This window comes from Humulus lupulus, chromosome 8 (assembly GCF_963169125.1).
Source record: "Humulus lupulus chromosome 8, drHumLupu1.1, whole genome shotgun sequence".
In the NCBI taxonomy this organism is placed as follows: Eukaryota; Viridiplantae; Streptophyta; class Magnoliopsida; order Rosales; family Cannabaceae; genus Humulus; species Humulus lupulus.
In genome coordinates this window covers 60,850,936-60,873,442 of record NC_084800.1, presented here as the reverse complement: position 1 = coordinate 60,873,442, position 22,507 = coordinate 60,850,936, and the positions used below count along the sequence as shown (strand labels likewise).

Below are 22,507 nucleotides of genomic sequence, written 5' to 3'. Positions count from 1 at the left end.
CTCGCTAATCGAGTCATTTGGCCAAAATCGTGATCTAAGTATGATTAGCGATTTAAGGATTAAACATTTTGGTTAAGATATAACGTTTCACTAGAACGTTTAACATATACATTAGGATCCCGAAAATACAATTCAGAGTTTATTACAGAAAATATTTACAACAGGCCGTTCTAAGCGGCAAAACAGGGTTCAACCCTAGTTCCACTTTAAACCTCGACCGTGGCGGTCGAGCAGCTGCATAAGTACACGTCATCACCTAAGCCCTCCAACCCAAGGATGGTCTAGCTTCCTCTTGCCTTTACCTGCACCACATAGCACCCGTGAGCCGAAGCCCAGCAAGAAAACATAATGCTTTTCATAAATATTATCAAATGATTATCATTATAACCACACTGAACATAAAGCTTTCAAACCAATGGGTGCACATCACATGATTCTAGCGGGAGAGTGGCTGTTAAGTAAGCCACCAGCCTCCAAGCTCTGTTTTGTAGCGGGAGAGTGGCTGTTAAGTAAGCCACCAGCCTCCAAGCTCTGTCTTTTAGCGGGAGAGTGGCTGTTAAGTAAGCCACTAGCCTCCAAGCTCTGTCTTTTAGCGGGAGAGTGGCTGTTAAGGAAGCCACTAGCCTCCAAGCTCTGTTTTCTAGCAAGAGAGTGGCTGATAGGTAAGCCACTGGCCTTCAAGCTCTGTTTATTCATCGACCCTCAGGGTCGGTCAGACATTAATGCTCCTTGAGTCATTCAATGCTAGTAATCGATTAGATCTAATCTCTGTTGGCTTGCGTGATTCACGCTAAGGCCGTTCTGACAAGTAAGTCAGCGCTTCCTGACCTGTGTCCAGTAACACTGCCGAGCCTGACAAATAAGTCACAGCCTCACAGCTGATACTAACACTTTCGTCGATTTTGTGTTCAGTCCATACACAAGTAAGCAATGCTATCAATATGTATCATATGCCAGTTATCCAAGAATAGGGCATTCAGCATGCTTACTAAACAGTTTCTAGCACAGTCATGATCATGCACAAACTCAGAGACTCAAGCTCTGACCAATCTCATATTCATCGTTCATGGCATGCCCTATCACATGTTTCTCGTGCATTTCATGCATCACACCTAATCATCCAGCACGCCTCAATAATAATCATATGCAAATGGACAAGATTTGCCAAGCATTCATTATGCTAACAATGTTTACATTTAATCACCCAACATGCATCAATCATAGCCATGCATGTCATATTCAGTAGCCAATCAACATGCATCATAATAGCCATGCACGTCATGCTCAATAATCAATCAACATGCATCCATAATAACCATGCATGTCACATATACACAGGGTGCAATTTTCTTACCTCAGATTCGAGCTAGTACCAATATAAGAACGATCCTTGAGAACGATCAACCTTTAAGTCCTTAGCGGTCACCTAATCATAACCATATATGGAATACCATTAATAACATGATAATCAAAGGTTCCACACCAATATCTAGCCCCCAAGAGATCAAACCAAACTAATCCAAGTAGTAGGGACACTCCCGAGGCCCATAGCTAAGTTTCTGGGGTCAAAACGAGCAAACGGGGTGAAAACAGGGCAAGGGCTGCGGCCCTAGCACCTTGGGCCGCGGCCCCCAGGGTTCTCTGAGGCAAGGGCCACGGCGCCCAGCAAGCACAAATTCCTGACACCTGCTTCATCGAACTAGGGCCGCGGCGCACAAGAACAGGGCCGCGGCCCCCAACCCTGGGCCATTCCCAAACGCGTTTCAAGCACTCCAAATCTTCCAAAAACATATCCAAACATTCCCCAATCATCAAATCAAAGTTCCCAAGCTTCCCAATACTCCAAAACCCTCAAAACCCAAAGCTCAAACTGACCAAAAACTCAACAATTAACAAAGTCCAATTCTAAGCTTTAAAACTTTAAAGACTCAAAACTTCAAACTTAGATTACCTTCGATTGGGTTGTTTCTCGTCAAATCCTTCGGTTAAGAAGCTTTTAATCTTTCCTAGGATCGCTACGCCTCGACCCTCGCTTGATTCCGACTCCTGAAACTCAAGATTTCCTCAAAAAGTTTCAAACGGTAAAACGGACTGTTTTGAGAGAGAACGAGAAGTTTCTAACGTATGTTCTTATCTATCAAGCTACTTCAAGCTTAAGTAACCTTAAATAAAACCTAGTGCTCGGGGTCCCGAAAACACCCCCGGGGACACTATAGTCAAAACTTCCAGAATTTCACCCTGATCTCAAATATTCCCAATCTATCACCAAATAAACATTTCTATTACCCCAAAATTAACCCCGTTATGACAAAACCGCTAACTCATAATCTAAGATCGTCTCATGCCACATAGCTCGAATATATCTCCAAAATAATGAAATCTCATTCACATATTACAATACGCACCCAATAGGCCAAATTACCAAAATGCCCTTATCATTTTAAATTCTCCCATACGCATGCATTTATCATCATATAATAATATAGTTCACATTAACATGCATATATTCATTTTATAACATATTAATTCAATTATGGCCCTCCCGGCCTCCTAATCAAGGTCCTAAACCTTATTAGGAAATTTGGGGCATTACAATTTCCCCACCCCATATGGGGAACGGGAGGTCTCGAGAGCACGGGATTGGTTCCGGGGATTAATTATTAAATCGAGTAGTAACGAGAACTTTACTTGTGGTTTGTGACTAGGTTACTGCTTGGACACGGGAGAGGATCGTTATGGGAGGTCGCGTTTGCTTGCGTGACAGTTAGCACGTGGTGTGGTGTGGTGTGTTTTTTGTGTTGCGTATAACAGTTATGCCAAACATGTGGATGTGACTGATTGGTAAGAGCCGGGAGTGGCAAAAGTCGCAAGAGGCAAGAGGCAAGAGCCGAGAGCGGCAAAAGCCGGGAGCAGCAAGAGCCGGAAACGGTAAGGGGTCGGGATCGACATTAAGCATGTTGAATGCTGGCCGTTAGGGCAAGACCCTCAAGGGTACTGTACACACCCGTTCGGCTGGGACCGCAGACTTGGTGCCTAGTAATGCACTCCGATCAGCGAAGGCCACTGTTGTAGTATTGAGCTGATGTGTTAATATAATGTTGTATGATTTTGTTAACGTGCTATCTTATTGTATTGAGTTATTGTACTGTCGTGTTATGGTACTGATGTGTTATTGTACGGTTGTACCTTTAGGTTGTTATGTCATTGTGCTTTTAAGCTGTTCTACTACTATCATTGTGCATTCTAATAGGATCTGGTATCTGTTTGTTGGTCTGGTTAAGTATGTTTCACGAAGATATATTGTTATTGTAAGTTGTTGCTTGAAGTTCCCTTGCTGGGCCTCGGTTCACGGGTGCTCGGTGGTGCAAGTAGGAGCAAGGAAATTGGGTCGAACAATCATGAGTTGGAGGGCATGGAGCAGTGTGTACATGTTTAGCCTACCTGGCCACCTCGTCTGGGGTTATTTTAAGGAACATGTGGTAGACGTTCGGTTTTGTCGCTTAGGTCAACTATACTGTACCTTTGGATTGTAAATGTATTTCAAAACTATGTTTTTGGATCCCAATGTAATATTTTTATGAATTTCAATGAAAGACCAACTCTTTGCACTTAATGTTTATTAAATGAGTCTTTATTTTTATCCAAACACACTTTTTAACCTAAAACATCGATTAGCGAGCTAATGATACATTTATAAATCATTTGGTAACGACTCTGAGGAAGTAGGGCGTTACACTGACTAATCTTAGGACTAACTTATTTTGAACATATAATCATACTTGTATTCAACTGTGATTATGTCACTATATATACGATTAGCTATATGCTCAGGATTTAATAGAAGTTTATATTAAACAAATAATCATGAAAATAAAACATGTGAGCAAAGTAATTGACCAATTCAAAAAATGATTTCTATTCTTTTATTGATAATAAATGAGATTACACAGAAATTAGGTTTTAATTAGGGCATAAAACCCTAACACCAATGTATAGAGTAAAGGGGATCACCAACTTGAACAAAGTTAAAAACCTTTATCCAAAAGCTTATTTCCCCCTATTCTCTAAGCAATAATGGATCTCTCTAGGACATAACTCTTTGGAATTATCAAGTTTATATGGTGTATTTTCCAGCCAAGTGCTATGTGCATGGAAAATTAGTATCTTACAAGTGAGCAATAGACTCCAATTTATAGAGTTTGAGATACTATTTGAATTTCAAATTCCACCAACCCCCATGGTTGTTAGAAATGATTAATTGGATATTTATGGAATTAAAAATGAGATTTTGGAATTATTTGTGTTTTTGGAGCCATTAAAAAAGGTTGGAAAAAACTGAAATTTGGTCAGTCAGACACTGTGGCTGCGGCCACGGGCATTGCTCACTGCGGTTGTGGCTCTCTGTCTCCCAGACCGCAACCACTACCCAATTTCAGCACACCAAATTGTGCTGTTTTTCCAAACGGTTTCAAATCACTCCCAATTGATTTCGTAACCCCCAAAACACATTATTGTGGTTAAAATCATATCTCTAACAACCATTTCACATATGACTTTAGGAAATTTATCTCAATATTGTATAACAACAAATCTACACAATAATAGGTAATATTTAGAAGTTACAAATTTGTAACACCAAATATGTTACATATATGGATATTCACACATATTTAAATATTGTAACTCTCTATTATATGTTACAATATGTGACACTCATTGTAAAATAATACAATTTTACACTATATTATAAAATAATATAATATTCCTCCGCTAGATTAAATAATTATCTATTGTAACATTTATTTAAACAATCAAAACATTATATTAAAATATAATACAATATGGACATTTAAAATTTACACTTTTTTTATGACTTTTTGATTTGGATTGGATGTTCATATTTATGGGATTTTCTTTCCCATAAATTTGAAAAAATATATATGTCACATTTCTAATGATAATTATGTTTTCTTTAATTTTGAGGGTAATTTTTTTATTTTATTTATTTTTTCCTTCAATTTTTTTACAATTTTCCCACTTTTTCTTAACAATTTTTTCCTTCAATCTTTTTTTTTTTCTTTCTTTCCATTTTTTCATTATTATTTTTTTTCATTTTGTATTCCTTCATCTATTTTTTTTCCTTTATTTTCCTTCATCATTTGTTTTTTTTCTTCATATTTTTTCATTTTTCTCTCTCTCTTTTTTTTTTTCGTTCTTTTTCTTCCACTTTTCTTCTATTTTGTACTTGTTCTTATATCCTTCTGTTGACGCGGTTCTTCGGCAACAGGTAATTAAGAGAAGAAGAGAAAGATATTAGCACTCAAGATAGAACTGTCACAGATATGAAATCTTATATATTGAACTAGGTGACTCAAGACACGTTTTTAAGTGGTTCAAAGGTTAAAATCCTTCTACTCCACTAGTCAATATTATTCATCCTCTCTGGGTATTTGATTTACAAAGTATATAGTCCTTCAAAGACTATTTTTTCCAACCCCTATCAACTCCCAGGGTCTCCATATTTATAGGAGAAGGCACCTGGAAGTTGGTAGGGAGGTCATCCCGTGACCTTACCATTTGTCATATCCACTCTGTGGCATTCATGATTAATTCCTAAACCTGACACATAAGTGTGGTCTAATCAGCATGGAAGGATATAATGGGCCACACGGCCCAACCCATCCGTGGGTGTCTGACACGCACGTTCCTACTGCGTGTCCGAGAAGTCAAGGGGATATCAGACACGTGATGTCAGATATATGCACGTTTATCTTGCGTGCGTTGATTTCATAAAGTCTCAGAGCTTCCTGGGCTCCTCGCGACACGAACAGCTCGTATTCCGAGCTGTTCTCCTAGCGTGGCCTTCAGATGCCCCTCTCGAGCTGAGAAGATCTGCCCTGGAAATAGGATCTTCGTCCGGTGGGCACCTCGGACTAAACCTGATTAGTCCGAGGCTCGTCCTGCTAAGCAGCCCATGGGAAAATCAGGGCGTACACCTTCCATTTTCTTTTTTCTTTTTTCTTTTTTTCCTTTTTTCTTTTCTTCCTTTTTTCACATATAATTTAACATTACATTATTATTTTACTATTTTATTATTTATTATAGTAATTATTTTTTACAATTTTTTTACTATATGTATTAAAATTCAAGTCAATTTTTTCAGTATTTTATTTTACTGGTAACCCTGATAGGAACATCCAAATTTAGAAAGAAAAATAATAAAAATATGAAAACGTCAATAAGTAACCAGTTACCCTAATGGGAACATTCAAATATAGAAAAAAACAATTATATGAAATTGTGAATGGGTAACCAGTTATCCTAGTAGGAACATCCAAATCTGGAAATAAAATAGATATGAAATCATGAATGGGTAACTAGTATCCCTAATAGGAACATTCAAATTCGGAAAGAAAAAAAATAGATATGAAAAGTGAATGTATAACTAGTTACCCTCATGAGAATATTAAAATCTCTTGGAAAAAAAATGATGAAAATGTGAATGGGTAATTGGGAACATCAAAATTCGAAAAAAAAAATTGATATGAAAACTTGAATGGGCAACAAGTAACCCTAATAAGAAAATCCAAATTCGGAAAAAAAAAATAGATATAAAACGTGAATGGGTAACCAGTTACCATGATAGGAACATTCAAAAAAAAAAAAAAATCTGATATGAAAACGCGAATGCGCAACAAATAACCCTAATAAGAAAGTCCAAATTCAGAAAGAAAAAAATAGATATAAAATGTGAATGGGTAACCAGTTACCATGATGGGAACATTAAAAAAAAAAATCTGACATGAAAATGCGAATGGGTATCTGGTTACCTTGATGGAACATCCAAATCTGGAAAAAAAATACATTTATGAAAATGTGATTATAATTAGTTACTTAACCCAAACAAGGAAAAAAAATAGTCACGATCTTTAAAAAATGTAAAAAAAACAATCTTGACAAAATTATTTTGATTTTTTTTATGTATAGTAAATAAAATAATTAAGTACAAAAAAATAATAAAACATTTTGAGTTGAAGGGGAGGCGACTGAATAAAAAGTTTTCTCCAATAATGTTTGACAATGAGGGAGGAGAAATAAGAAGTCACAGATAAGAGAAGTTGAAGATATGAAAGAGTAAATTGAAAATGTATTTGTGATATTAAATTGTAACATTAAATTATGAAAAATAAACATTAAACAATATAAAAATAATAAAATAGACTAAGTTTCCTTTTTACAATACTAAGCTAATATTTTATAATGAAACTAATATAAAAATAATTAAATGAAAAACACTTAAATGACTAAAATAATCTCATAATTTAAATAAACTTAATTAAGAGTAAAACTATGACATAAACAAATTTTTATACAAAAATATGGGGAACTAAATCCATAAAGTTGAAAATTCATTAGAAAAAGAGAAATTGGTGAAAATAGCCTATTTTTAGGTGATTTTTGCACTCTGGCATTCTTTTGATAATTTTTTGCAAAATGACATCTGTTTAAAATCGACGAGTTGTTTAAATTTTTTCGATTAGTTATCTAAAATTTTCGACCAGCCGTTTGAATATTTCGACCACCAGTCTAAATTTTTTACTAGCTGTCTACAATATGATAGATAATTTTGCAAATAATTATTAAAACTAGACTAGAGTGCAAAATGACTTTAAAAAATAGGTCATTTTGCCAGGAGGCCCTTAAAAAAAGCTATAAAAAAATGTTTTATGAAAATTACCATATTTTTGTAAACTTGTTAAAAATACCCACAAAACATGTAATTTCCTAAAAAATTAATGATATTTGTTAAATATTTTCTAAACTACCACAAAATGTAAGTTATTTATGAAAAATACTATATAAGTAAAGTGTGGTTTGAAATTTGTCATATCATATCAAACAATGTTTCAAAAAAATAGTATTTTGTATTTATGTTTTCAAATTCCACAAGATTCATGTGTTTTAAAAATAAATGCTATTTTTTTCCTTTAAAAAATTGTTTAATTTTGGTAGTTTTTTCCCATTAAAACTTAAGAAAATAATATGTATATATATATATATATTTGTTTGAGGAGTAATTTTCCCATAATTCTGTTAGGTTCCTAACTTTAGTATACTAGCGAAGCTCAAGCCTTAGATACAGTTGGGCCTTCTTTTCGCTGAGTGGGTTGAGCCCAATAAGAATCGTAGAGAATCGTGTCCACGGTATTTGTTTGTTTGTTTTTTTTTTCAATAAAAGAAAGTCTTCTGCATTAGTCTTCTGCATTCTTTGAAGGTTTCAAGAAAAAACATGTTGTTCCTTAAGAAGCTTGGATTAAATATAATTCCTTGCCAAACAAGGTGAAACTTAAATTAAGTTGATTTTAGAAGCTGACTGTGTTTTACTTGCTTTCATTCTATAACTATTAACTTAGCTATAGTTGTTTGGTAATAATATTTATAGTTTTGGGCTATGTATAAGCTAGATATGTAATTGTTTTTAAATCACATTCATGAACCTTGTACATGGTTTTTGACTCTCACCAGATTGTCCGAAAATCCTCATTCATTCATTTTTATTTTTTAAAGAAAATCCTCAAAAGTGTTTTTCACACTTATTTGCAGCGTGTATAATTAGTTATTCAATTAAATTAATTAGTGGACAAGCATGTGTGAAAGATTATCTTAGCAGAAGAAGCCTTATTAATTTGGTTTAATATAATATGATTCCCCTAACTTAATTTATTATTTTCTTTATTATTTGCAACACATTCATTTAGGGTTTTGGAATATCTATATTCCTTGCACATATATTTCTTTAAGGTTAAAGTTTATTCTTTTAGAGAAGAAAAGAATGATCTCAACAAATTTACTATAATATATATATAAAGTAATTTCATTTCAAAATTAATGAACAACAAATGTGTTTGTTTTTTAAAATGTAAAAGAATATGTATAGTGAAAAATATATGCTTCTCCTTGATGAGTATGGGTAATATAAGGTAAGTATGGATGGAGTTGGAGAATATAATGGAGAGAAGGTCATATACCTAATTTTTATAAATTAATAAGTCCAAATATAACAAGTCAAAATTATAATAGGTTTATTAGGTGTGTTGTCTGGGGCTAGTTGCTGAGTAATATATGACTTAGTTTTCACAAGTTTCTAAAAAGTGGGAACATAAATATCATCATTCACACTAGTACTTATATAAAAACATATCTAAATGGATTGTTTTGTATTGGCACTTTTGTACTTAATTTCTTGTGGCATTTAAGATTCCAAAACGATTCTCACATGGATAACAAAAAAAACTAAACAACCAACTCTCTAAATATATATCTTTATTTTCCAAATTAAGTGATTATCAACATATATATCACACTCACATATGATTGTCGTTTTAATTAACTTCGTGGATGGTAATTAAATAAGGTCGTTGAGTTGAGTCTCCATCGTATCTATCTACGTACACACCAATTTGACCATGAAAGCGTTTTACTTTTTTGTAAAGGAAAAAAAAATAAAAAAAGATGAAGAAAAAATTGACTTGAGAGAGCCGAAAAGCTTTGAGCAAAAAGTTAGGTTTAGCTTTACATAAAAATTTCAACTACTACTACTATGCCTTCCCACAACTTTTTCCTCAAATTCCACACACCCAAACAGAAACAGAGAGAGAGAGAGAGAGAGAGAGCACGTGATGAGTGAGAGTGCGCCATGGAAATAATATTGGTAAATACTAACAAAATTAATAATAATGATTTTCCAAAGCCCAAGAACCAGTGTACTATTACTCCTATTACTGTGTGTGTGAAGTAGTGTAGGTCTAGTTTTTCTTAACCTTACTTAAAATAAACACTTGATAATAAGATAACAACACCTTAACTTAGATTATACTCCGGTAATAGTGTGTTTTTTTTTCAACTACAATATTATTAATAATTGAGTTATTATTATTTAACAATTGAAATTGCAGACAACCTGGCTGGGTTTGAATATGCAGGGATTTGACATTTTACGTGTTGTTTCTTTCCTTATTTCTCAAAAACAAAAACAAATGCACAATTTTCAAGACTGTAATTTTTTTTTTTAAAATAGCGTTGAAATTCGTAGCCAGTATCGTCCTCTCCGTTTGTCACTCTGATGTATAACATTTAGAGAGAGAGAGAGAGAAAAAGAGAAAGAGAGAGAGAAATTATATAATTAATTTGTGGGTGGAACTAAGTGAATGAGAAGTAGTAATAGATAGATATAGATATAGACCATGGCAGCACATCTTACGGGCACCTCTTTTTGAATAAAAACAACCCCATTTTGGAACTTAATCAATCAATTCTAGACTCTAGTAGTGTACCATATTATCACACTCAAACAAAAATTAACCTAATCAAAAGTCACACTGAAATCCCATATCCACATAGATAGATCATTATTAGATTTCAACGTTGATTTATATACATACGTACGTAACGTATGTTGTGAAGTAAAACAAGAAAAGAAAATTAGTAAAAGCTGTCACAAATTCATTCTCTGCTTTTGTATGTTATTTTGTTGAAGACAAAAAAAAAAGATGGAAGAATAATATATATAGTTGACCCATAATAAATTGTTGGATCATAATCGATCCCACTTTACTTTACTTTACTTACAGCAGAAGACAGTTCACGAGCCAACTATGCGACTTTCTAAGTGGTTGACAACAAAGTAAAAAATAAAAATAACCCATTCATTTCATACTTGTTTTTTCTTTTCACTACTTCTCTTTCGCACTTTTCTTTTATCATTCTAAAGATTTATCAACAAATTATTCTTAAGAATGATTTTAAGGAGTCAAAATTTTACATATTTTATTGTTTATTCTTCTACTAATAATTTAAATTATATTGAAGTCAAATTTTTTTTGGCTGCAATATCATTTATATTTATTTTTTGTACAAAGAGAATCAAAACTATATTGTATAATTATGTTTTTTTTTTTTTTGTAAAACTTTTACTCCTTTAATTGTCAAGAAATGTTATAGGCTTCCATTTGATGATTTTTTAAAAATTATTAAAAAAAATTTACCATTGAAAACTATTGTATTCATTGTTTCATATTCAAGTATATAAATAGAAATTGAATTATTCTATTGCCAATTTTTTCCTCTTCTCATCCCCTTTAATATGTCATAAAATTTTAAAATTTCCTTTTACACATGTTGTAAATTTTTTTAAGCAAAATTACTCATTAATAAAAATAATTGAAAAACTTTTTTCCATCCTTTTATTTTATTATTCATTAAATGTGTGTGTGGAAAGCCACCATGTAATTGGAATTTAGTATAATTCAGAATAATTACTTAATTTGGCATATTTGTTGGACCATGTAATTACACAGTAACTAAGTAATTAGAGAAAATTGAGAGATCTCAATTATATTCTTCAATTCTCATCGTATCTGAGAATTGGGTGTAATTACTAATAATTATCAATTTTAAATAGTATTTATTACATAATATAATATTTATGTTTAATTATTAACTGTTGTGTCAAACATAATAATATAAATTTATAAATAATTACCATTTCACATTTAAACACACATTGTATTTTAAAATACACAATTATTTTCAAATAGGCTCTAAATCTCGTATATAATATTAAATATTTTATATATAAGAAGGACACACACTTCATTTATTTTGTACAATTTTATGGGTGATATAGTAATATAATAGTAGGTAAGAAATACACTGTATTGTAAAAAAAAAAATGCCAATATCAATTTGCATAAGAATATATTATTTATATAAAGAAAATTAATTAAGTAGTAAAAAGAGATAAAGATATGATGCCAATTGAAACCACCCAAAATTTTAGAGAGAATATATTAAGAAAGGAGAAAAAAAAGTTTGAATGTAGTCACCTTTTCTCAATTGTATTGTTATGATTTATGTTATGCATTTATGTCACGCAAATAGGCTGGCATTTAATACCAAAATAATAGCGTTTAAGTTTTTATTTTTTTTCTTAGTTCGTACAGACAAAGAATTCAATCGTAAATTAATGTGAGGTAGTAAGACAAAAAAAAAAAAAAGATGCCAAAATGAACATTAAAGAAGAATGTGCTTTAATGCTTTTTTTTTTACAACACTTAAATTTCCGAAACCTCTCATAAAGAAAACCTGGTACCACAATACCTACATTACTTCAAGACCATAATTTTCCCCCAAAATTTAATCTAATTAAACGACAGAAATTAAGACCTCTCAAATTTTCAATATCACAGCTAATACAAATGAATACATCACATCCATTTAAAAGAAAAGATTCGTTTTTTATAATAGTAATAATAATAATAATGTGATAGTGTGTTATTGTTCATACTAAATCAAAAAATTATTTGGTGATTAAGTAAATGGAATCAATTTGACCAAAGTCCAATCCAATCTCATGAGTTTCACAAGCAACGTTGTTTGTTGGACCCAAATAAATAATGAAAATTTAAATTTGAAAAAAAAAGAAGAGAACTGAGAAGAGAAGAAAAGGGGTAAAAAGCCCGAAAGGCAGAGTGAAAACGAGAGAATGGACCCCTGAGCCCCCATCTGTCGGTCAATCGCCTCGAACTCTTCGCCTCTGCTCAAAAGTGACACGCCAGACGAGGGTCCCTTTTTTTATTTATTTAATAAATAAACATATAAATTTCCATAAAATAAAATAAAAAACTTTGAAAAATAGTATAGTATATTGTTGGGGTTTCAAATTAATAAATGAGTTTAAATCCAGAGAGAGAGACACACAAACACAAAAAAGTGCCAAAAATATTAAATGAGCTTTTCCATTATCGGGCAGCTCAATAACTCAACCACTCCTCTGACTCCCTTACTGGCTCTGCATTACTCGGATTCCTTTTCTATTAACTCTTTTTTATTTTATTTTTCAAAATTATTATAAATTTATGACCATTCCTTGATTTTGATCGCACGGTCTAGGTCACACCATATGGTCAGTACTTTATTACTAATGACATAATCAAACATCATAATTACACTCACATTTAGATTTGTCACTGTACACTCACTCTAATTGTTTGTTGCAGCCAAACCTAAAACCTCTCTCTCTCTCTCTCTCTCTCTCTCTCTACCGTACGAGGTGTTAAACTTTTGCCAAATCCAACGGTCGATATGATAGGATATGATGTTGTTACGATGATTTTATTTTTTAATAAATGACAAAAATAATTTACAGTGAATATACAAATAATTATGTGATTATTATTAAAGAGAGAGAGAGAGAGGGGTGCATGGGGTCGTGGTCATTTCTGGAAATGAGAAGCTAAAGGGGGTGTGGTGGTGGGGTCACGTTTGCAGCTATGTTTTGTCTTTTGTAACGTTGGCTTTCCAATCTCTTTAAGTTGTTATAAACCCAAGTCCCAAACCCCCCATTTCCCATATCATTCTCATTCATATCATCATCATCATCATTGTTATCATTATCATCTTCATATTTCTCTCTCTCTCTCTCCCTCTTTTCTTTCTTATCCCCCTTGAAGCTAGCCGAGACTCCTGGGGGACATAAGAGATAAGAGACACCAAAAGAAAAACAAAACAACAAAATCTTAATTTCAAATCCCTTTTGTTTTTCTTTATTTATTTCTTTTAAGATTTAGGGATGTGGCTAGATATAGCTTAATCATAAGCGGATTTGGCTATAGAAGAGAAGAAGAAGATGACGATGATGATGAAGAAGTGGAGCTTTTGTGTTTGCGGGGAACGTTGTCTGGCTCGAGGATACACTTTTGATTATTTGATCTGTATTTTTGCAGTCGATTTGAGTAGTGGGTCGTCGGACCAGGCTTCATTCCCCCCAATTAAAAGCTTCCAAAACAAACTCTTTCTCTTTTCCTAGTCGTGCGCTTTAGGTCATCGCTTATGTTTTGCATGTTTATGTGAAAAGGTTTGCCTTTTCTCTTTCTCCATATCTCATTATATCTATCTTTGCTATTTTGGGTTGGTTTTGCGTGATGGGTTTTTGTTTTTTTTGGGAGTAATTAATTAAAAAGGATATTGTATACTGTATATATATAGATATATAGATATAGCCTGTTTACCAGATCATTGGTATAATGATGGTGTATTTTGACTGTTTTTAAATTGTATTGTGTCTCTCTGCTATAGAAGGTTTCTTTGTTTTTTTTCATCATTGCTCTCTCTGATCTTTTTTCCATCTTCCTTTTTTCTTCTGATGATCATGTTATCATGATGGCTATCTTTTTGCTCTATCATTGGCCAGATTTTTTATCATGATGGCTTCTAGCATGTGATCTGTCTGTTTCTGCCAATTTCAGATCTGGTTTTCAACTTTGCTAAACATTCTCTTTATGTAATTATTTCTCACGTTTATCAAATATTTCTCTCTCTTAGGGTTTAGTGAGCGTAATTTTTGTTTTTTTATGTGCTTTTTAATTATAGAAGAAGGGTTACACACTATTGATGGGATCTACTTGTGACAAGCCCTGTCAAACATTAACTGGGATAATGACCCTTTTGGCTAGCTTAACAAAAGAATCGATGAATAGGCACCAAGATCCCATCTTTATTTCAGGTCAAGTTATATAATTTTTAGGCTTTATAGCGTTATATATAGAGATCTAATATTGTTATTAGCTGCCTATTTGGCTGTCTTCAACTAGCTTCTTATCTCCCAATGATGTTTTGACACATCTTTTTCTTTCTTGTTTTGTAAAATTGATAACTATACATATGCCTCAGCAGATGACAAATCTTTTTGTATATATGTACTTTGTTTTACCTGTAGCATCATAATATAGATTGTTTTAAGTAAGCATATTGTATATTTATTCACTCAAAACCCTACTTTTGTTCGTCATTGTGTTAGTAGATTCGTTTCGTGATTCAAAACCCTTCAATATATGACAATGCTTTCTTTTGTAACAAAATTTCTTTTCCCAAAACTTGGTCTTACCCTTCATATAGTTTTCTTTCTTATTTTAGTTAATTATTAGGTGAAAACATACTGGGTTCGGATAATTACCAGGTCAAGGTAACCTTTATCACTTTGTTCCCCAGATTCTATGTGGATGAAATACTATGAAGAATGAGGTTTCAAATTATAAATGCATGGTAGTTTAATTAAGATAATGAGAGACTTCTGACAACTACTGAGTATATATATGTTATCCATACTCTCTTTTGGCTTGGACTCTAATCCATAGATTTGAAGTTGTAAGATTCAACAAATTGTATGTCACATTCATGTATACTCAAAGTGAAGTTGTTTAACACATATATCGTATCATAAAACCCAGATAAATATATTTTTGAGAATCAAGGAAAACTGTTTTAGTTTTGAGAATCAAGAAAAACTGTTTTGTCATTATCATGACACGAGGCCAATGTTAACATTGGCTTTCATTTTACAACGTTGGTTCTCCTTTCAATGCTTTCTTGCTGTCCTTTTTTTTTATTTGGTACGCAGGTATAGTACAAGAGGAGCCTCGAACCCACTTAAATATATATATATATAGCACAGACAGGACTGTTATGCATGACGAGGAAGGCAAGATCGAGAGTGTTACATACATCTTAGGCCTCTAAGACGATAGGCGATATTGCGTCAGTTAATATAGTATTATTCATTCTTTTACAACATTCATAAAAAGAAGAAAGAAAAAAAAAGAGAGGTTAATGATTTTAATATTCTTATTTTCTGAGTTTAAGAATCAGTGCAAGTAAAAGTCTATACATATTTCCGTTCCGTATATATATATATATATATCAGAAAGAACCTGTTTTGGAATAATTTTTCAGCTTTACTATGATCTGTATTCACTACGATCTGTTGAATTAAGAGAACAAACAAGAGCATTTCTTCTGTTTAATGAGCTTATTTGGTACTACTGATCGTTTACTTTTCATCATCGCTTAACTCTTTCTACCCTATTTTAAGGGTATTCAAAAGTTTTTTGTCTGAATTATGCCATCTCATAATAGAAGTGCTTTTTGGGAAATTGAATCTTTTTGACCTTTATAAAATAAAAGTAAAAGTCTTTCTTTATTGCTTTTCTTGGCTCTTTTTATTATTTTATTTTTTTTGGTGGGGTGGAGGGTTTGAAATTTGTTACTTAGCCATGAGAACTTAGTCGAGCTTGGTCTGTCTTTCTCTCTCACTGTGACGCACATGGAGGTAGAAAGTGTTGAGCCCTTGCTAATGAATTGAATGGTACTGATCAAAAGCCTCTTTTATGGCCACAACTTTCAATGAAATAATTGGAGTTTTGTACAACTTTTCCTTGACCGAGACCCCAAAAAAAACAAAAGACTTTTTCGAAGACTTTGAATTACCTTGTTCCTTTTAGATAGGAAGTTTAGGGACCTCGTTTTAGAGATTATCGTAGGGCATAGATATATATGTAGGTTGTTGCGAAGCTTTTTGACTGGTTACTCATATTTGGGGTTACGTATTAGCTCCCTATATATATAGGCTTTGACACCTATTTTTGGTAATTATATATAATATAAGACAGCCCTGTTGAGAGGTCTTGCTCGTAACTTGTTCTGTACCCCCTGCATGCCAAATTTAATGACTATTCAAACTCATTTATATATATATATAATTATGAGTATGAATAGCCCATTCAGTGTACGTACGTGGGCGTACGTGTACTAGTTTCTATCTAGTTAAACACCATTAAAAATCAAATCCTTTGTTAAAGGTGTAAGTGGGTTATGTAAAAAGTTAATCTAATAACTAATGATGTTGTTTGAAAATTAATTAGCTGATCAAGGCTACGTACGTACTACGTACACGTTGGTCTTAAATTATGACAGTGGATTACGTAGTTTTGTTTATAGTACGAGTAGGCAGGCATAGTAATTTTTCTGGGATTATTGTATTCCAGACTCACGGGCTCAATATATTAAAATTTAAAAATGAAACAACCTGTTATTATATATGTTTCAATAAATATATATCATGTTAGTTATGTCACATATCCTACAATACAAATCAAATTAATAACGCCAGAACAATGTGCCTACTGTCAAAGGAAAATTGCCCTATTCAATCTTGTTTGTTTATTTTAGTTTAATCTATTGTGGCAATAGTAGTAAGTTATTTTTTTTTTTAAAAAAAAAATCAGGGAAGAAAGAAAGGTTGTGATCTGAGGCCAGACAGAGAAAGTAGGCCCAGTGGTGGTCAACAACACAGCCTCTCACGTTGGATTAAGACGTATGACAAGCCCAGTCGTAGCTTATCCCTTCTTATAAAAATTGATTTATCCAATGAGATATACTATAGGGCCATAAGGCCAAAATTTAGACCAGTGAGCCCATAATCTAGAGAAGACCTAAGATTTCCTTGTCTTTTGTCACTTTCCTCTATATTTGAGAAATTTGAATTGAAACTCAACAAACTCATCCACTTGATGTGCTACAAAATCATACATTTTCCCCCTTAAATAGACCATGTCTTTGTTTGTTTCTCATAACCTAGTTCATAGGTACTTCTTTTTGTTCATGTTCAACTGTGTGTCTTGAGTTAAGGTGGCAATAGGTTAATACTTTTTAGAATAAAATAATGCTGGAGATTTTAAAACAACTTGATGTAGTGTACAAGTTGTTAGCATTTAATAGGGTGAATAGTTTTTAAATTTGGTTGTGGTAAGTTTTAGTTGACTAATTAAAGTTGGGAGATGAGTTGTAACATTTGTTATATGGGATAATTAAGAAAAGTAAAATTATACTTAATTGATCATTTCCATTAACATATATAAACAAGTTTTTTGAATAATTTGAGTGTCGTAGTCCTAATTACCCTTCATAACAATGTTGGGCCTTCTTAAAATATTAGAGGCGTAAGAAGAATATGATATTTTTCTAAAATATGAGGTCTTTTTGCATAAGTAAAATTGATAAAGATTTTTAATTTGTGGCCATTTTAGTTAATCTCCTTTGATTAGAGTTGATGGAAAAGGGAATGAATTAAAATAGGACTTGAAATAGATAGCCAACCACCCAAATTAATGAAATAGATATTCCATTCAAGAGTGCATGGAATTCTAATTCTATTCCATGGTTTCTCACTCATGGCCCTTCTTACTTAGATCCGGAGATTCCAACTTAAATCAATTAGTAATTAGTGTACTAACCCATGGTTTTATATGTAAATATTTTTATATTTATTTGATGTGTGGCACTCTTACGTGCCACTTGAAGGTGTTGGTTCTTTTTCACTTCAAATCTTGAACTAGATTTTTTGTAACTATTTTTGGTATTCTATTATTTTTAATAGATTTTTACATAAAATACTTAATTTTACTAAAAAAATTGAATTTTTACGGTCAATTTTTTTTTCTTTCAATTTTACAGTTTTAAGAAATTTTTTATATTTTTACGTTTTGTCTTTTTTCTTTCTTTCGTGTTTTGTTAGGATTTTTTTTTTTTTGATGTTCAGTTGTTCTGATATATTGTTTTTTTGTATTTTTTTAAAAATTTATTTAGGATTGATGAAGTGAGTTGTTTTCAAGTTATTTTTTTATTGTTTTTTGAGATTGTATTTTTTAAAACTAGAGTACCTATTTTTTTTTTTTTTTAAAAGTTAAGAATTGTAAAAAAAAGTACAAAAGTAAAAAACTGGAAAAACTGTATTGAAGAAAAAAAACCGTATTTTTTATTGGATGCTGTTTTGAGCTATTGGGCTTAAAGACACTATGTTAAGGTCCATGATATTCCAACTCAAAACTAATAAAATAACTCATATTCTTATTCTTATATGTGTGTCACACTCTTATACTTCTCACCCACATATATCCTCAAAGACAATGTTTTATTGACGCCATGATTTCCTTCACTCTATCAACGTGTCTTGATCTTGTCAGTTTCAATCTTCTCTTTCTTTCCATGGATGTTATCAACTATAGCAATCCTAATCTATGGCATTTCCTCAGTCATGAATATCGAGTATGATTACTCATATTTACATGCCTAACTTTATTAAGGAATGATAATGAATTATGTGGGTCCTACGTAAATTTGAGATTAAGAAATAAGATTAGCAATTCCATAAAGTTGGGAAGAGTGTCATTCGCATTCATTCTTAAGTAATGCATTGACAAATTTGTCCTTATTTTGAATTTTGAATTTATCTTTTGTATTAATTTTATAACTTTAAATATATTTATTCATATTCTAAAGTGAAGTATACACGTCAATCTGAAAACTGGTGAATCTCATTCCACTCATTTTGATGATTGATTGAAGAAAATGAGAAAAAGTTAAATGTAACTTATGAAAAGCCTTGTAAAGCACTTAAGGAGTTATCTTATATTATTGCAGGAATTATTATTAATAAAGCTTTAATTCACTTGAGTAATATTAATGGTGAAGATATGAATGAAAAATATATACAACTTAGAAAAGGAGTTAGGAATGGAGTTTCACAAGGTAGCTCGTATGATTATACAAGACAATGACATGGTTTTTCCTTTTTAGTGTTTCAAAACGAATGGGTGTAAGCTCTCCTTAATAGCACTATCTAAATTCACATCTAAATGCATCAATAATGTTTTGGAATGCACCTAATATATTATCTTTGGCATAACTAACTAAAATATTTTGGTTAATATAATATGTATCACAACAGTTTACGAATTGAAAGTCATATAGAAAATATTTTGAATGTTTAAAATATTTATATATGTCAATATGATAATTTATATTAGTATACTTTTATTAGTACTTGGTGTAATGTGTAATGCACATTTATTTAGTTTTATTTTAAAAATAATTATTAATTATAATTATTAATTTTTTTATGATTATCATATAAATTTTAAATGAACACTGGGAGAGCACAGTATAAGGAGAGTTGTATGTTGCGTTCAAGAATGATGAATCTATATATAAAAGAATGATATAAACATATTAAAAGAAAAATTAAACCTAAACAATTTTTTAACAAAAAATATATGATAATATTTTAGAACATAAACTACATTATTTAATGTATAATACAAAAATAAATTTTAACTATTATGTTTTTGGTAAAAAAAACATTATATAATTTTTACACATTCTTTATATACTTTTTTTTCATATATACATTTAGGGAGTGGTTACGATACCACACATTTTCTATACGATACCATACCGCACGTTCCAATTTACATACGTGCAGAAGTTATAATCTCAGTTTTTTTACATAACGTTCAAGAAGCTTGTTGTAACTACTAAGACCATCATCATGGAAAAAACTGGGATTACAATTTTCGCATTGTGTAAATAGAAATATGCGACATTGTACCGCATAAAAAACGTGTGGTATTGTAGTTGCTCTCATATATTTATATCATTCAATTATTAGAAATATTTTTACTAAACATGACTTTTGAAATTTAATACAATAATTTAAATGGTCGTCCATGGCACTACAAGAAAGTAGGTTTTTGTCGACGCTTTTCGGAATTGTGCTGGCAAAAGCGACATTTCCTGATGCGATTCGCGAATGGCGCGGGCAAAAACTCATTCTTTTGCTGGCGTTAATTTGCGCCGGCATAGGATGTTTTTGTTGGCGCTATTCCGAATGGAGCTGGGAAATGTTGCTTTTGCCGAAGAGTAGGGCATTTTTGCTTCGGTAAATGTCATTTTTCCCGAATAAAGTTTGGAGGGGTCTACTTTTGCCAGCACATTATGCAATTGCGCCGATAAAAGTCATAAACTAGTTGGCAAAGTATACAATTGCGCCAGTAAAAATATTACATAATAGAAAAACACAAATTTTTAAGATTTTTGGAAGTGATTAAAGTTTTATGTAGTATTATTAATTAATTAATGGTATTTATCATTTTAGCAATGGTAGAATGTCCTTAGAATATTGTTCTAAGATTAACAAATACTAATCAACTTTGTAATTACCAACAATTAGGTTTGTGATCATTGTCGATTATATTTATCTAACCATATGATTATCATTTTTTTTTAAATTATTTAATATCATCATTAGTCTAATAAACAAGTTTATTTCACACGGAGTTTGTGAATATCTACAATCTTGCTCTCAGTTACGCATTATTAATATTACGTACTCATATGTATTGTTATTATGATATATATAGATATGTTTCAATGTTGATATATAAAATTGTATTTATTGTTTGTGTCGAACGTTAAATAATGATTCATTTTTTTGACCAATATAGGATTAGTCGATCGTAGCTCTATTGTTTTATAATAATTGTCAATAATTAGTAATGATCAGTGAGTAGATAAACTCTTGTGATTTATAATTAATTGTTGTATTTCATCCAAAAATTCACAAAATTTTAAGAAAGATTTAGTATTTATAAGTGCTTATGGACATTATAAATAATTTGATTAAATAGTAAGTGTTACAATATTCAAAATGTTAAGGAGTTCAAAAAATTACCCTAGTTCATTGATAGTGTTTGTACTATTGCCGATCGATATAACATCCTGAAAGTATTAGTACGTTAAGCATTTTAACTATTATTTTTTATTTATAAATAATAAATGTGTTAAATATTGTCCTCGGCACCCGGTTACTAGTATTTTTTTTTTTAAAAAAAAGAAAAAACTTATTTATTAGCAAAATTGACTACTTTTGTCGGTGCAAGTAATATTTTCCCAGCGCATTTTGGCACTGGTGTAAACTTTTTTCCTTGCGCGATACATACTTGCACCGACAAAAGTGGAAGTGGGAAAATTCCCGCCAATGCCATTTTTTAATAGGGCCTTGTTAGGCACTTTTGTCGGCATGTTTATCATAATGCGCCGGCAAAAGTCCACGTTTTTATTACCGTTTGGACTTTTTCCGACGTGTTAGATGAAAAGCGCCATCAAAAGTCCACGTTGTAAATATGGTTGGTGGGTAGACTTTTGTCGACACATTTCGTTGCGCCGACAAATATCTAACTTACACGGGCAAAAGTCTTATTTATTTAAACAACGTCGTTTTGGATTAGGGATTCAGGGCTTGAATTTTGTCGATGCAGTATAAACTTTTGCCGGTACAACGAAACACACCATCAAAAGTCATAGCGATGTGAAGCAGCCGCCTGTACCCTTCTTCCCCATTTAAGTTTTTTCTCAAAACTTATATATATCTCTATTTCTCCGCCTGAGCCTCCTATCGCCTCCACCACCACCATCACCTCTTCCCCATCGCTGCCTCCCATCGCCTCCACCCTCACCATCATCATCCAACTCTCTCTCTCTGTCTAAATTTGAGCACCTCCGAGGACTTCACCTCCGAACCGCTGTCACACCAAATTCGAGCACCTCCAGCCAAATCTAAGCCCTAACAGTATGAATTTTTTTTGTATTTTCATTTTTCTTTCATTTTTTTTTAATTTTGTTAATGATTAAGTTGTTTTGGTTATATAATTTCCACAGTCACGCCTCCTTCAGCCCATAGCTGCGCCTCCTTCAGCCAAGGCCACTTCCCATCCGAGCCCCTGTGCACTATAATGTGTTTTTAAAAAAATATTTTGATTATATATGTTTTATTTGT

General features: G+C 32.1%; 1 long non-coding RNA gene across 1 annotated transcript; it reads left to right on the top strand.

The window, feature by feature from the left end:
- The first annotated feature begins 13,324 nt into the window (after nt 1-13,324).
- On the top strand, nt 13,325-15,860 carry LOC133797442 (uncharacterized). The gene is made up of 2 exons (XR_009875649.1): nt 13,325-13,915; nt 14,431-15,860. It is a non-coding gene; the product is annotated as an uncharacterized LOC133797442 (long non-coding RNA).
- Nucleotides 15,861-22,507: the final 6,647 nt, after the last annotated feature.